Here is a 16,979-nt window from a genome sequence, read left to right as displayed (position 1 = left end):
AATTAAGAAACAAACAACAAACTGTAATCCAACAGTACAAAGAAAAAAATGTGTTTTCTAAAACCATGCATTGCCTGCACACTATGTGCATCTGACTTAAACAGCCCAAGTCACACATCTCAGCAGTGGCCAGGGCAATCTCAACATCATCTGAACAAGGGGCTGAGCAAGCTATACTTGTTAAGTAATATTACTGAACTAATGCTGCTAATACTACAACTGTGACCTCTACAACTAATAACACTATGGAAGTTAAGCAGATTAAATAAAACTGAAAATTATTAAGTATCCTGATGAAAATATGACATTTGACTAAACAAGCATTAGCTAACCACTCTGTGCATCAGACATAGGAAAATCCCTTAATCACAGAAGTGCACAAGTCACAAGAAGTATGCAAGGAGCAGGGCACAGTCATCATTTGCACAGAACATATGAGGGGAGGGGGTTTCAGGGCGGCTAGCCTGATGCAAAAGAAGTGTGAGTGCATGTGAGAGATAAGGTCAGAGCAAGTATGCACTGTCAGGGCCAGTGTGTGTGTGTGTGTGTGTGTGTGTGTGTGTGTGTGTGTGTGTGTGTGTGTGTGTGTGTGTGTGTGTGTGTGTGTGTGTGTGTGTGTGTGTGTGTGTGTGTGTGTGTGTGTGTGTGTGTGTGTGTGTTTGTGAGTTGTCATGGTCAATGTGAGGTGTAATGTGTGTGGTCCTTCAGGAAAACAGCCACAGCATTTGTGCTAACACTATACCCTAGCATCCTGGACAGGTATGAGCCATGCATATTATTGTCTCCAGTTCAATTCTGATGCACAGGACCATGTGAATTACCTCTATCAGGAGTTACATTACTAGTTCCTTGACCCTGGCAAGAAATTGGGTTGCAAACTGAATGTATATGATGTCTACTGGATGAAATATCATCATGACTACGTCCATGACCATGACAACATGGCTGACCACATCTGTGTGTGTGGACACATCCACAACAGATGGAACAGTAGAGGTAGTAACACTATGGGAGTGGATCTGGCATGCCAGTGGCTACATCTAATCATCTACCAGCTGCTTGGCTTTGTGGATGCATCCCCGCCCCAGCAGATGCTCCATAATAGACATTGGATGGTCAGTTGTGTCATTCACCCTGTCATAGGATTAACAAATATGATTCATGCAGTTTCATACATCAAAATGTATAACATGCAGTACTTTAACTATCTCTTCTGAGACCCTGGTGAAACTTGTCTGTCCTCCACGACAATCTTGCACATATGTAGGGTGGCACCTACTTCCACGCCATCATCAGGGGAGGGCAGTAAGAATATCTCCTCTGAGTATCTGTACCAACAATGCTGTGCATGCTTCACAATCATGAAGGCTAGGGGAAGATTTCACCAGCTCTGCAGCAGGGTTAATGACACTACCTTGATCAAGTATGCCCCATCAACCTATCCACTCTGAAATGGTTCTGTATCATGGGTAAGCACAGGCATTATGACTGTGTCTAGGCTGTGGGTAGGAGAATGTCTGACATACCCTCAGCATACCTCTCAACTGTTTAACAAAGAAATCTGGACTGATTCTATAATAATGGGGGGACCAAAGCCCAATAATAGAGGCAGAGTTTAAATGTTGCTTTTATAAACTTAGAAAGTTTATAGAACAACAGGATTTGTGTTAGCTTGCATTTTCTGAAGGATATGAGGTTTGAAATTAAGGTGAATGCCATTATTTTGTGACATCAATCCCCAGTGATTTGCCAGAAAACCAAACATTTTATGAGGAACAGACAAAAAATATGAGGCACAAATCTGGACAGTTGAGAGGTATGATCCTTAGCAACTCCAGACTGTGCCTGAGCATCACTGGCATCCTTGTCAGGGGCTACTGATCATATGAAAGCAGGTGGAGGGAGGTTCACAGTGCAAGTCCCAGCCTCACCTGTGAATACCCCAAGAAAACAGAAAATTAGAAGAAATACAAAGATGAGTAAAATATGCATTTGATAGTGGTATTATAAGCATAAAACTTAAGACAAGTTAACAGAAACCTTAAACTTTAAACAATGTTATATATTTGAACTGCATACCTAGAGCATCAGTAGTGAACATCCTACAGTTGTCCTCCACCTCTGTTCCAACATCCATAACCTCAGTGTAGAATTCGTCTGACCTGTTTGGATCCCTTACAGTCAAGAGGAACTTCTCTGCTACAGTGAGTGGTGGTTTGTAGAAGGAACACCCCCGGAAGGTCTTTGCTCACATGCTGCAGCCTTGGTTATGTAGTAGCCTTTTCAGTCATATCAGTGGCCCCATGCCTAACACTAGGGTAGTCACAACTCTGACCACCCAGAGTATTCACATCACTGAATGCCTATCACCAGACAAAGTCACAGAAGGGCCTGTCATGCAAATGAGACTGGAGGTGGTGCACCTTAATCAGCAGTTTGGACATTACTGAATGTAGAAAATGCATCCATTATGTAACTTTCTCAATGGCTAAACAGGTTCCTGAAGTATGTTCTGAATAGCAGCACAAGCGGTGCAGGGCTTGAATCCACATTAGAGATAGTTTACTTGTATGGGGCATAATATATCTATGATCCTTGTTTTTCCATATTTTAAACTGAACTAACATGCAAATAGAACCATGGATGTTGCAATATATGTTTGTATTATGGCTGCTGAACAAAAGAAATGTGATCTGCCTCACCCTGCATTATTCGTATCACTGCGTATACTAAAATACACTTCTATGTGCATGCTATGAGAACTAATATAGCAATAACCCACGCCTGGGTGTGGGTAATGCTAAATTTACCCACGGTTGGCGTGGTTTGGTCGGTAGGCCCGGACCAAACAAAGCTAACCGTGGTAATTTAGCATTACCCACACCCAGAAGTGGGTTATTGCTATTATACCATGACATTATTTAAGAAAAGAAACTGTTACCTGCGCAGTACATCAGAGCTGTGGGCAAAAGCAACGGAGAAAGCAAGATCTCCGTTGCTTTTTAGTCTCGCTATGTTAAATGAGTTTAACATAGCGAGACAGTTAAAATAAGCAACGGACATCTCCGTTGCTTATTTTAAAACTGTCTCGCTATGTTAAACTCATTTAACATAGCGAGACATAAAAGCAACGGAGATCTTGCTTTCTCCGTTGCTTTTAACACTGCTCGCTATGTTAAATGGGTTTAACATGGCGAGACAGCTAAAATAAGCAACGGAGATCTCTGTTGCTTATTTTAAAGCTGTCTCGCCATGTTAAACCCATTTAACATAGCGACAGTGTTAAAAACGAGTTATACTAATGGAAAAAAGTCCGGGCGACCGGACCTTTTTCCATTAGTATAACTCGATTTACAACGGGCACGCTGGCCAATCAGCGTGCACGTTTTGGGGGGATCATGGTATAATATGTATAAAACCATGAGGTAGTAAAATTAGCCAGATAAGGAACTACAAAAATATGAGAAGCAAAGCAACAAAGCTTTTAAAATATATATGAACATGGCTTTAGGGGAATATTTTTTAAATTATCCCACGTGTACATTGTACTGATATATGCTGTAGAGAACATCACCTCCTGTAAACTCTGTATGGCCCCTTCTTCAGTATGTGTTATGCGATAAATGCAGCATGATGTCATTGAAACAACAGATCACACACGTCAACAATTCTAAAATTGTTTCTTACTTTTTGCATGGCGGTTGGCATGGAACATTGTCAGTATACAGGAATGGCTGAAAAGAACTCCAAGTCCTGTGGTAAAAACTCAAAATCTATTATGCACTAATACTTTGCACATACTTGGCCAAAGCCACTCAAATAAGCTTGGCTTTGGCACACATCAATTAACGTTGAAGATATTACAAAAATCAATGCAATGGAAACCTTTCCACAAGAAGAAATATTTATCGTAAACAATAACTCCAATAAAGGAGCAAAAACTGCAACAGTTACAGGGTTGTCAGAAGCAGATCTATATCCAGTCATGTTCAAAACTGTTCACCTCATCTTACACCCTTGGAATGTCAGTTCCCTGAGGGTGCTATTCAGAGGTCATGCTTCTTTTTGTCATAGAATTGATTCTAAGGTGATCTCACTCACAGTTGTTAACTTTTTATGTGCCACCTAGGCATTGTGTATTACTTAAGAATAAATTTACATAAGGACAACATTAAATGAGAACGGCATCATGGACACTTTCATGTCAAATATCTTTGTTACAATGTTCACGTTATGAATGCTATCAGTCAAGCAGGACTACGTGCCCAGAGTTGACAATAGATCACATGAAATATAACTGAGATATGAACATTAACTAGCATTTGCTGGAGATACTGTGGAGCATATGTACATACACTGTGTAATGCACATCATCAAGTCTTACTACCATGTTTCTCAGCTGAAGTAGATATTCAGTAAATAATTACATGCATTTCATTCCAGACCATTTCTGCATTTTATGTCATTCAAATGCATTTATCTAGCTTATAAGTCATTGTATACAGCCTGCTACACATAAGGTCTGATTTGAGTGCCAATTCCCTACTATTTTTCCAGAGATCTTTAGAAGACATTGCAAGTGATGGTCAGGGTAGTACTCCAGTTAGAGCAAAGAGGTGATATGAGGTGGAGTCCAAGAATTTTGTTGGACTTCTTGTTAAACGTGACAGCTGAAGGCTTCTGCAAGGTGACTATACTGATTCACGGTACAAGGTTGAAGCTTAGAATTGTTTAACCAAGGCTATCACCACTGCAACTAGCATCGTACAAACTGGTGACCAATGCCATCACCATTATAGTGACTTAAAAAGGTGACAGCAGTACCTCCTTGATGGAGGGGAGAAATATTTTAAGACCCACAAGTATCTTGAGTTGCATTTGTACAGCAGCCAACAACCAGGCAATACAATACCCTGTCTTGCCAACACATACAGATGTTCAAATTTTTCCTCTCTTTTTTCAGTTATGTGTAACTTCTGCACCAATTGAAGGAAATAGACAGGTGCATCAAGAGAGGCTGCAACACCTCAGAGAGGTACAGGGTAAATATGGGTTCAGGAATGAATGTTTGCCATGTCATAATAGCAGTGACTGTAAAAATAGATTATACATATCAGTTTATACATGTCTGACAGAGTAATACATTAGGATGCATACTCAGCATATATTAATTGCATATACCTGGACAAACTGTTCTTGCAGCATTGTGCTAGTCAGTTTTTCAGTATGTGACTGTGGATTTAAATCCAAGCAGCAGCAATTAATCTTTATTACATAATATTTATTGTTCTGCAATCAATAACTTAGAATAACATCTCTCTCTGTTCACATAGACATTTCATGACTTATAGTGCATAAACCAACTTTCCTGTAGTCATTCTATTTGTATAATGTGTATAATACTGAGGTGATAAAGCTTTACTGTAACGGTGGTTGTAATGAATCTAAATATTTATGTGGGAATATGCATTGACTGAGATATATGACATTTATGATTTTTTTCTTTGTTCTCTCTCCTCCACCCTCTCTTTTATGTATTTATTTATTTATCTATTGATGCATGTCTGCCTGTATGTATGCATGCATTTATTTTGGCCTTCATAACATTTGCACTATTATTCCTGCTGCAACATAACCACCAGCATGGGACACTACACCAGCCACAGGGGCTCAGATCACCTTTCCTCCACAGATGAATTCTGTGGCACCACCACAGACAGCACAGGTATCCAGCACTTCTGGGTCAGAACCAGTCATTATTGCCTCCCCTACCCCTGCATTACTGCACCACCTAGACCAGGTATCTCTGTCCTGGGGCTGGTACAGTAGTATCCACTGGGAGTAGTGCCTGTAAAGATGGCAATTAGGTTGCCCAATAGGAGCTGACAGGGCTGGTGGAGGAGATTATGGAGAGGGGCCTAAATGTACCCATTGGCCTTACAGAAAGGATATTGCAACAAATTGTGAAAACATTGTCCCATCTAACACTGCATCAGTTGTCTGTGACAAGAGACAGTGGTGAAAGTTCTGAGTTTGAGGACTACGTTCTCACTGTATTCACACTGGATGGGAATGTGCCTCCAAAGTCCTATGGCAATCCCAAATTGTGGTGTCCCCAACCTCTTGTTTCCATCACTATACTTGTCTGCCTTGCATGTCCTGTATGCCTGTGTCTGCTACCTGACCTACCCTACATAACTACCTTTTTATTCCTAAATACCTTCCCAATTGTTCTTCAAACTCTCAGAAAAAAAAAAAAAAGAAAAGGTTACCTGACCCAAAAATATGCCCCATAAATAGCTTTCCACTTCGCACATGTGTGTGTGTGCATGTGGGTGTGTGTGTGTGTGTGTGTGTGTGTGTGTGTGTGTGTGTGTGTGTGTCTGTGTGTGTGTGTGTGTATGTGTGTGACACATTTGGTCCAATTAGTCACTCAACATTATTAAGTTGTCATACATATGATGTGACTATCCATTTTTGTCAAATAATTTGCAGAAGAATAATGTTAGGTTGTGAAGAAGTGGATAGCTATAGTGCTCTCCCATCCCCATCCTACACATTCCTTAATAACTCTCCCAGTGTCTTCCCTCTGCTTTCTTCCCATTTTCACCACTGTCCTATCAATCCCATTTCACACCTTTAATCTGATTAAAAAATAGATTGACATACATGACCAGAAATGGCCCATAAAATAAATTCTCTTTTTCAACATTTACACAACTCTTAGCACCGAGCAGCATCACTGCCCATATTTCAGTAACACTAACTGTTGCTTTACATCCTGTGGCAAAAACTAATGAAGTTTTGCCTTTGGCCACATTCTTATGGTGCTTCTCATTCTGCTATGCTTAGGCCACTTGTGCAACAGAAAGCAGTACTAATACAAATATGAGGATACAGCTATTATGATATGTATAACAGGATCCAAGGTTTAATTTACACCATATGGGGGTGTTTAAATTTGCTTACTGTTGTGAAGGCTGATGCACACATACTCCCTTCCTCATTTTTCATGGTCTCTTCAACTGTGCGATTTCTGATTGTTAAAATATGACTTCCTCTGTGGTGTGGTCAGAAAGTAATCAGATTTAGAGAATCTTGATTAAGATCAGCAAGTATTTGAATCAAGCATTATGTCCAACATTAATCAAAGGTTTCTTTACAATAGTATTTTATAATATTTTAACTGGTTAAGTACTGGATATGTATGTTACTCCCCCACCACAGTCCTACTTATTCCTTAATTAGTCTACCAGTTCTCTACTCCTGCTTGGTCCTTATTTTGAACTCTTTACAGTAAACACGATGGCACAAGTTTTAATGATGACAAACAGAATTAACACACCACACACAGGGGCAGAGATGGCTCAGAAACAGAAATATCTATATGCCTGTACTCATTATTTGCAAAACACTTGACATCAAGTAGCAAAGGCCACTGCTTGTTCTCTTCCTAAATTAAGAAACTCCAGAAATAATTATACATATGTTAATATTTTGCCATTGTCCGTGCAAATGTGCTGGGAAGCAGTACACTTTGGTAATTGATTGTAACAGACTAAAAGTAATTTTGGTAGTCTCTGTTAGCTGTATATGGTTTATTATCTTATTGTATTCCAGATATGAGGACTCCATAGTAAGTCAGTTTATGTTCTTCCATATGTAAATGAGTGTGGCACTGTCTCATATTACTCTTTCAGGTGTGTTCCAGTGAACTGGTATAGCTAAAAACATAATTATAGAGTAGTGTTAATTAATGCAGTGTACACATTTTATATGTATGGCTTGTAATTAGTTTGCACACTGTATACATACCATAGGCAATTGTGAACAATGCACACATAAGCACAAGACTTACATACACTGATCTGGAGATGAATAGTTAAGAATGTATGTGTTGCATTCCACTTGTTGACATCGGTGACTGCCATCCAACATTTAACTACTCAAGACACCATAATGTGAAACACACATATATACACATCGTTCACAACACACTTAATATGACTCATATGATGTATGAATTACTGATACAGTACATTGTGAGCTGTGATTAACACGTTGCTGCTTTGTCTGTCTGTCTATTAGACCATGTTGCCATTCCCACAATCATATAAAATATAACTTTGTGCTGCCCGATATTTGTATTAAGACTTCTTCTGTAGTGGTTAATCCAGTGTTGTATAAAATGCAGACTTAGGCAGGTGTTCAAATCCAGCAATGACTAACTAGGATGAGTGTGTCTGATTATAGTGACAGATGTAATGTGTACACTTCCACTCTGTGGAACCATTTACATTGACAGAGGTCTCCTTTAACTCCTTCACACCTTTAAGCAAAACATTTGCCTTGCAACACAATGATGAAGTCATCCCTTCAAATGTGTGCTGTCTGACTCTTGTAATAAGAGTTTTTTCTAAGGCAGGAGTGGCTAATGCACAGTTCTATAGACTATGGACTTAAATTGGCAGGGGTTCAAGTCTGACAATATATAAGTACTGTATGCATGTAAGAGAATAATGCAGACAGGACTGGCTTACTCAACAAATGGTGATATAGGAAACTTGACACTTTTGGTAACACTTAAATGGTTAAAGGAGCTACAGTTGTGTCGGCACAGTTTGGAATGTATAATATTTGTAACTGAGATTGTGATGCTATGGTTCATTTTCGTGGACATAAATGTAACATGGCCTATATCATGCAAGATAATTTAATAAAGATGGTTCCTTAAAAAAAATCAAAGCAAGGAGACATGCAGAGATTGCCTTCCATCAACTGACAATACAAAAGTTTCCTATGTTTGAAACCCTAAAAGAAAAAAGAGCAACAATGGGTATATACAGCTTCCCCAATCCTTAGGATATCAATAGCACCTTAGAAGGAAACTACTAATTGTTCTTTAGCAAGTAAAATCAAGGGAATAAAGTAATACAAAATAAAATAGGCACAGAAAATATACTCTTTCACAAGGCCAGGAAATGCAAAAACAATAGAGCTAGGTACATAATGGACTGCAAAACAAAATAAATATCAAAAAACACCCTACATGAAATCCAATAAGCTCATCTATGAATAACATCAAATATCACAAAAAAATATTAAACAAATGTCAAATTAAAAACAATATCATTAGAAAGCAAAGACATACTGACAAGCATTGCTTTGTACTTACAATTTCAGATGTTACAAAATATAATCGATGACTCCCACATCAACATCACCATTCTAATCATACAGCAGAATACAAAAGAAACACAACAGATTAACACAGTTTAAACCAAGTAAAACCATGAAATTGTGTAGCATGAACAAATAATAACTAAAACCATGCTTCCTTGTAGGGCTTTCCCATCCCTTACCTATATGTTACTAACTCCATGGTCAGACAACAGCAAGTGACGTATAAATCCTACTATTAAGTTAAATTTGCCCTTACAGAATTCATGTATTCAGTCACAACTTAACCATTAACACAATGTATAAGCATACATAAATTGACCATATGCAGTACTCCTAATAAATGACATTTTCTACACACGTCTTAGTGTAAGAGGATACCCAATGTACTTCACACAGGCAACATCATTGGGAGAACAGGGTCTGTGGTTCATCCCCTTGTAGGCCCAACAGCCACACCTGCCATATGTTTGATCACTTTCTGGGAATAAGTGTCCATAGTACCATACTTGCTCATTTCCCTCATGCAGGCTCCAGCAGAAGTAACAGCTGTAGCATGAGAAGATGGTAGGAAGGGACTGCAACCTTTAGAATGGCAACCCACCTCCACAGCTGGCTGTCAACCCATTAAAGAACAAATAGACAGATGGGCCTTGACCTGGGCCAGAGACAAATGAGCAATAGGGCTTTGACTAAGATGCAATTGAAAATGTACTGACCATCCATTTAGTGGGTCAAATGGGTAATTGTATGTAAAGGTGGGGTAAGATGATTGTCAGGACACTGGGACAGTCACAAAAAACTGCTCTTTTAAATAAGCGTACATGAGAAGGTTTATTGGTAAGAATTAGCATAACTCATGGGCATCTATATCTGCAACCACAATCATTAGGTATCAATATCAAAATGTGGCATTTGACATCTGTCTACATGTTTAGATCTATATGTTTGCAATTATTCCCATACTCTAATGACATATGACTTTCTTCAATTATTATGCAAAGAGATTTCAACACCGTGGATAGGCACCTTTTGAAAAATGTGGAACAAGCTGCATTTTGGAAGTATTACCTATTCAGTATATAATAAAATATGTGTAATGAATAGGTTATATTCACAGCACTGACTACCTGTGTGTGTACAATTTCATATGATTGTACAGCAAGTTTCTGCTACATTTTCTTAGTAGTACACCGGCTAAAGCTTTAGTCAAGCAAATCAAAGCAGTCAATGTTTCAAATGGAAAAAATGAATATGAAAGCCATTTTTGTGGGAGGAGGTGGGGTAAGACCCTGCTACCCCACCAATGGGTCTATACTATATAATCATATGCGAACAATGTCGAACACTCTAATGAGTGAAAATGCCAGAACTCGAAGTTTCGTTATTGAGAGAGTAGGATATTTGCCCTTTCCTCACTGTAGTGTGATCTCGGAGTTGGAGTATAAATTTAGCGGGGGCTGTGGGGGGCACAGCCCCCCACAATAAGGATTTCAAGTTTCTGTATTTTCGCTCATTAGAGCATTTGACATTGTTCGCATGCGATTATATAATATAGACCCCCCCCCCCAAACAGAGGCTTCACCCTATATTACTTTTGATTATATACACAAGATTCACAAATGCACAGCCATAGAGAAGAATAAAAATATGAGTCAGTGAAAGCTTCAAAGTAGAATCACATTGGCAGTGTACTAAACAAAGGTTAAGGGAGGAATGCAGTAAAAATATGCTATTAAAGATCTGAATCCCAAACCATACCTGTTTGTGTATGACTGTATGTGTGTGTGTGTGGGGGTTCTCTGCATGTTTCAAGGTGGAGCCTCTGTTGTGTACCTTCAACTAACTGCACCTACTGCTTATCAAATTTATATGTGCATACTACAGACATTTACTTTTCTTATACTGCTAAAGAAGTAATCATAGCGAAGGCAGCTCTCCTGAAAGGAAACTTTGGTTGACCTAACCTCTGTTTATTTCATTCTGTGAAACCTAGGCTAGATTTCAAGTAATGTAAAAATATACTAAAGCAGATATTCTGCTGTTCATATATGACATGTATATATAGCAGCAAAAATGCTCTATGCTAAATTGTTCTAGCTGATTTGGTATCCTCAGTGGTGCTGTGTTTTCTTGTAATATACACACACACACACACACACACACACACACACACACACACACACACACACACACACACACACACATATGTATCTACACATATAGACTGACGTATTAGATGCCTTTTTAGTATGCAGTTATGCAAACTCTATTAAACCAGACTCATTTTTGCCATCACTATGAATTAAAAATTGAGCATATTGTATGTATTTAAAAAAACCTGTGACTCTACTAAAAATAACAACAAAATCTAGACATCTGTGCAACATGTTTATGGTTGTATTTGTTTGGTATCCATATTTGATTGACTATGATCGCAATATACATCAGCTTGGCTATGGACTCAATATATATCAGCTTGCTAAATATACTGATCCCAAGGATATTGCCAATATCCTGGCAGATCAATTTAGTGCCAACCTCACCCCCCTCTCACCCCCTAATGGGCCCATCTCAATACCAAATGATTGCTAAATTCCAGTAATCATGGCCACACAGGTAGAAACTGCACTCTCCAAAGCAAAGAATACAGCATCCATGTGACCAGATGACATCCCAGGCTGTGTACTACATGAACTACAAAATGAACTGGCACATCACCTAAGTGTCATATTTAATTATAGCCTCACTTCAGGCTTCGTGCCCACTGAGTGGCGCACAGCTACAGTTATCCCACTCCACAAGGGGGGATCCACCTTGGATCCTGGGAACTACCGTCACATCAATCTGAAGAGCCTGATCTGCAAGGGCATGGAACTCATTATCATTGAACTTATAAACAAAGGCATTGGCAACCTTCAAACACTGAACCCCACCCAGTTTGGGTTTGTGAGGGGCCTATCTTGTCTCCTGAACCTGACTGACATCTTCAAATCAGTCTCCAGAGCTGTGGACAAGGGTAAGGTGGTCCACACAGCCTATCTGGAATCATAGATAAACTTACTAAGCTGGGCATAAATCCCTATGTCACTTGATGGGTTGCCAACTGGCTTACTGACAGAACCCAGACTGTAAAAGTAGCCAACTCCAAATCCATCTCCAGACAAGTGACAAGTGGAGTACCTCAGGGTTCAGTTCTGGGACCACTCTTGTTTGGCATCTACTTCTCTGAAATACAGGTCAACACTAAGGGACTCTGGCTAACAAAAGTTTGCAGATGACTGCAAACTGGGAGCCATTATTGAATCCCCAAATGATGTGGATAGTCTACAAAAGGGCCTTACAGAAACAGATGCCTGGTGTCAGAGCCATGGGCTCAAGCTTAATGCCAAGAAATGTATAGTTATCCCCTTTGAAAAAAAACATGTACCCATGAATTACCACATAGGTGACAGTACACTAAACATCGAAAGTGTGATGAGAGACTTAGGGACACAGGTGGACAGTGGTCTCACTTTTGATAACCACATCGCCACAACAGCCAGGAAATCCTTCTATGTGGCACACCTCATCACTAAGGGCTTTTCATCCAGAAAAAAGCAGGTCATTGTCCCACTGTACTCATCCCTCATTAGACCCATTATAGAGTATAATGCCCTGTTTGGTATGTACCTCACAAGACATCTGTAACAGCTGGAAAGGCCACAGAAATACCTCACTAAAGGAATCATAGGCCTAAAGCAGATGCCATATGCTGACCATCTAAAAAAACTCCAGCTATACTCTGTGGCATATCGTTTACTCAGAGGCAATCTCTGCTTAACATACAAGGCCATGTCAAACCCTGAGCTGTTGGACATGCTCCACTTAAAGAAATCCCAATCCCTCAGAGCCACACGCTCCAGGGATCTAAACCTTGTCATCACAATGAACAAAACATGCTGGAGGGATAGGTTCCTGACCCAGAGACTCCCCATACTCTGGAATAGACTGCTCATCAGACCTCCCAACCGTTCTGAATTACTCGGTTTTTACAGAGTTTTGGGGTCCAAAGGAAGGGGTGCCACGATTCCCGAGTGGCACCCTTCATTTCCGATTTTTTTTTTGCTTTTTTTAAATTTTCGCACTGTCGGAGCTGATGTCATCACGTGTGCAATGATGTCAGCTCCGTCAGGCTACCAGCCAGTCGGAATTGAGCTCAAGGAGCTCACATCATCATTTCCAGCTGGCTGAATTGAATTGCAAGCTGGCGGGGATGGGGAACTGCTCGAACAACACTGAAACAGCAGTTCGCCGAGCGGGCAGAGTTTGTGAGCAGGGATTAATCTGGGAGAGTTTGTCCCGAAGAGGTGTTTTTTGCAAGGATTACCATTTCGCTTATCTGGTACTGTTTGATTAATGGGGAAGCTTTTAATATACTTTTTTTTCCTCGGCAACTTTTATTTACAAATTGATTCCTGTAATTTTTAATTGTGCTGTCTAGTGGGGTTTATTTTCTGCCCCGTATTACCTTCGCACGTTTCTGCCTTTTTTAGTACTATTCGGGATCTTTAAGTCTTTTAGTGCGCGACTTGCTGTATGCTGGTTGGGCCCGGCTCTTTCTATTTGATCTGTGAGTTTTATGGAGCTTTCTTTTCCATAGGGGCTTAAGGGTCATGTTGTTGCGCCTATATCAGTGTTTTCCCTACTAACTGAATGTAGTGCTTTATTTGTGAATTGGGAAGCTTCGATGGCTTTTAATGAGCATTTCTGGAATATTTTTCTTTAGCCCATTCCATTGTTGTATGTGTTAAATATATCTATTTGGCGATTTGAAATTTGCGCGTGGATATGATTGCTTTTGATATGTGTTGCATCAGATTCCGATCTAAGGCCTATGGTAGTTCTAATGTAACTGATACATATTTGTGTATTTTTAGAGTTGTAGTGTATAAGATACTTTACGTAGTCTTTGAAAGGTTTTGTGAGGTACTGTAGTCTAATGCGTTTTGCACTACTAAGTTTGATTTTGTTAGGCTGGTTGAGTGATCAAGTTGTACTAACGCATATTGAGTGGTATTGCATGCTCTCCTTTGGCTCCAGCAGGTTATAGGAAGAACGTGTACTCATTCTGAATAGAAGGGCATGATCAAATTGCCCAAGTAGCTGTAATGTAGCATAAAGCTGTGGTTGTTGAAAGTGATAGGCACCCTCTTTCAAATGTTTTAAAAGTTATGCTAGTAAGACTTTTAACAGATGGTTTGTATTTTGAATTGTGCATAATGCTAAATAGAATGGTGTAATAAAGCTTGTCTATTCCTAGCTGCACAGAAGACGCATATTTTAAGTAATAGTAGAAATGTCAACAGGAGTAGGGCTTAGGCTATTGTTGAGAACAGCTCTTAAAGCCTTGCATATTAAAAAGAAAAGGGTCATGGCTACTGTTGATGTGATGACCATATGGTTAGTTAGCTTAAGTTAGATACCCGGTACCAATGTCTGCACTTTGGAAATATTTTCTTGGGTGGCGAAAGCCAGGGTACCTTTTTGGCTAGGCTTGTATAGGCCCTAGGGCCAATAGCCTAGTACCTACCTATGAACCTATGAACTACTCAGGGCAGAGTTATTAATGGCAGCAACGACTGAGGAGGAACGGGAACTACTCTGTGAGTCAGTGTACACTTTAGGCTGTGGATGTAACAGTGTGAAGTGGTACATACAGCAGATGAAAGTAATGGATGTGATGTGATGTCTGGAATAAATAATTAGTAATTGCATTGTTCAGGTTTTTTTTTTTTTTATTTACAGTTTGTTAACCCAGATTGGCTATACTTCTAGAGCTTGTTGTTTCCTTGTGATAGTCCACCAGGCAGAAGGGGAGAGGCACACCTTGACATATAAAAAATGTGTAGTCTGTGTATCTCCAAATTCTCCATAAAAGCATAAAATTTAATGTTCTTAAGTCCTGAACTGTGTAAATGATCCTGTCCTCTATCTGTCCAAAAACAAATGTCTTACGTTTTCTTTATTTTCACTTTTTGTTTTATGTTATTTGAGTCTTTTACAATTACTCAATTCTAAGCATTTCTTTCATTCATATAGTCCGTGTATTTTTGTGTACTCTTCACATATTACTTTGCCTAATCATCTAGAGTCCACTTGTCAATGACTGTCTACTGCATTTTCTGTAATCATGTCTATTATATCTTTTTCTCTTCATTTTTTTTAAATAATTGAGATTTGTCTGTTGCTTTTTGCTGTAAGCAGATCTTTTCCTCTTAGGCCTCCACTAACAGTGGGCCATGATAAGAGGATGTTTAAAATTGCAAGACTCCTAGGACAAGTATGGAATAATACTGACACAATGCTATAGTAAATGTGTGCTAACAGTTGAAAGTTATGCTCTGAGCTTTGTCCAAATTTCTTTTGTACTAAGAGTTAAGAGAGCTATGATGAGAAGTAAGAACATTTCTTTTGTGCTAAGAGTTTAGAGCTATGATAAGAAGTGAGCACACAGTTTGTATTCCCCCATTATTGTTTTTGTGCTAACAGTTCAGAGATATGGTAAGTGAGAAGTGAGAACTGAATTTGTATTCCCCCATTATTGGCTTTGTTGTTTGTCCATGTTTTTTGTGTTGAGGTTAAGAGCTATGTTGAGAAGTGAGAAATTAATTCACTAAATGATGGCTATTAAGTTTCAGTCTTCCTATTTTTCAGGCTGATTTGGCATAGTGGTATGTTCTGACTGTAGTGCATAGAGTCCTGGGTTCAAAACCTGCCAGTGAAATGCATGATGGTAACACAACATTTTATTCTAGTGACTTTACAAAATTATACAAGCAATGTTTAAAATGTGTCCCTGGTTTTTGACCTTTTGCCCCCCCCCCCAAATGAAATTGAAAATAAGTGTGAGACGCTGTGCAAGATGCCTATGGCTTACACTACTGTCATTCTATTTATAGTGTGGGTGTGGAAGCAGACTTTTATGATGGAAAAGTTCTGAATTGGCCAGTTTTGTCATTATCGGTTCACGTGTTTTTGTTTCATTGCCTACAGTACAGATTACTGGTAAAATGTTCAAACAATAAATTTAAAATGTGCTCTAACATGTGTGTTGTATTATACAAGGAATATAATTTAATAAAGTCAGGAAGGTGTATAAAGAATAGAACACATGTATGTTTCTTGTTTTGTGTGCAAGGGGCCAATGATTTGAAAACAGCCCAAAGTTAATCTTTATCCACCTCTGACCAAATGCATTTTCTATGGATGTGGTGTGGGTTTCAATGCTGTTTCAATGAATGTGAGTTTCAAGGACAAATACGTTTTAATGTCAAGCCTATTTTCATTGTGAGACAGTAACAGTATTGCTTTGTTTACCAGATGATGTATTTTAGTGTTTCTGCATTGTTGTGCTGTAAAATGTAAAAATAAAATCCAAATCATTGTAGAAGTAAAGCAGTATGCATACATTAGTGTTTATGGTAAATGGGGCGAAATAGCCAGGTAACGGGACATTGGAATGGCTGCAGGGGACTCTGGTGCCATGTTTTGGTTGTCTGTTCTTCAGTTTATGCGTTGAAGTTGGTATCCCACAATTCCATTGGAGTGGGTGGGGTTACATAAGTATATATGCAAATTAGATGTTAATCAGCATACAGATTTGTACCTATTTTTCATGGGCCTTGTCCAGATTTTTGATGTTTCCAGGTTGAGAGGTATGCTGCTCATACATGTCAAGCAGAGTGCCTCCTTGGCCATCTTCAAAAGGAACCTTGATGATTGGATGGGAGACAGTAAATTCACCCTGGGGATCATGT

The sequence above is a fragment of the Protopterus annectens genome, chromosome 4.part1 (genome assembly GCF_019279795.1).
Source record: "Protopterus annectens isolate FY-2018-M chromosome 4.part1, PAN1.0, whole genome shotgun sequence".
NCBI classification, from domain to species: Eukaryota; Metazoa; Chordata; order Ceratodontiformes; family Protopteridae; genus Protopterus; species Protopterus annectens.
This window is presented reverse-complemented; position numbering follows the sequence as displayed.